General features: G+C 48.5%; 1 protein-coding gene across 1 annotated transcript in view; it reads left to right on the plus strand.

Moving 5' to 3' along the window:
• The window catches only part of Plod (procollagen lysyl hydroxylase), a gene marked incomplete at its 5' end in the record, with an annotated part of 21,082 nt that overhangs the window by 13,251 nt on the left and 6,546 nt on the right, over positions 1-1,285 (plus strand). The window lies entirely within an intron of this gene.

The raw sequence follows: 1,285 nt of genomic DNA on the forward strand, positions 1-1,285 counted from the left end.
ATCGTCAATCGAAGTTAATACAATGGGGCGGGATTAACCATGGAACCATTTGCCGTTTTGAAGGAATGCTTCTGCTGGCGACCATTTAATAACGCTCGCGCGGGTGAAGGTCTTTTACCTATACCTGCAGCAGCTAAAAATCGGAGACCGATTTTTAGTGGTGGGACAAAGAGGTAAAACCTGCCGCTCTCGGCACGTTCTCTGTTTATATTTCACCGGTCTCCGATTCGGCAACCGTTTCCGAAGCGTTAACCGAGCTAGCATAAATGTTTACATCGTTCTACCAATCACCATATAATGGTTTCATTCCTTCAAAACGGCAAATGGTTCCATGGTTAATCCCGCCCCATTGTATTAACTTCGATTGACGATTAATTTTTCAATCGCTTTCGAAGTTTTCCGCTGTCGGATTTCTTCCCCACTCTTTCCTTTTCCGCTGCCGGATTTTTCCCCACTCTTTCCTTTTCGGCTGGCGGATTTTCCCTCACTCTTGCTTTTCCGCTGCCGGATTTTTCTCCCACTCTCGGTTCGCCGCTCTCGGACCCAGCAGGGCCCCCTGAACGACACCCAGCAATATTTTTTCTTACACGCTATTCCCTATATACCTCGCAGTTTGCGCTACGGTACTGCTTCCCCGTTTTTTAGGGGCTCGGCGCCAAAATTTCGCTCGCCGGCTCTGAGCCGGATTCCGGCGTCGGAAATCGCAATGGGAATAGGCCATTTTTCCGGATTCCTACGCCCAAGCGAAGTCCGCGCCAATCTCTTTTCTCAAACACTCAGGCCCAAGGCATCGCGTAGTCCGCGACCCAAACTAGACCCTCCAAGTCTTATCTGCCTTCAGGCGCCAACGCTGTCATCAGCCACATATTTAGACTTGGCCCTCGAAACCCGAGCCGATGCTATTCTCTTTCGAGGAAGAAGCAATAAATCGACTGGGATAAGTTCGAGAGCCATCGAATCAAAGCTTGTCATATAATAATCTAAACTGTTTTTCTTCCCCCGCATTCCAACGCTCGCTACGCAGCCGAGTCCGTTGACAAATTTATTACTAAACAATACGCGTTCGCTGCTCTCGCATTCACCCAGGCAACGCCTGTGGCGTAGGAAAAACTCAACGTATTTTCTCACGCCAAGAGCAGTGATTCCAATTTTTCGACAAACCACTTAAAAACTAGGTCTTTTATCTACGAAACCCTCTACTAACCCTTTGCACTCGAGGCCTTTTGCGCTCGGACGAACCAGCAACTCGAGACGATTTCGGCTATATTAGAGAAGAACTTTAGGG

Source organism: Ceratina calcarata, unplaced genomic scaffold (genome assembly GCF_001652005.2).
Source record: "Ceratina calcarata isolate Rehan_Ccalc_2016 unplaced genomic scaffold, ASM165200v1 scaffold502.2, whole genome shotgun sequence".
Classification (NCBI taxonomy): Eukaryota; Metazoa; Arthropoda; class Insecta; order Hymenoptera; family Apidae; genus Ceratina; species Ceratina calcarata.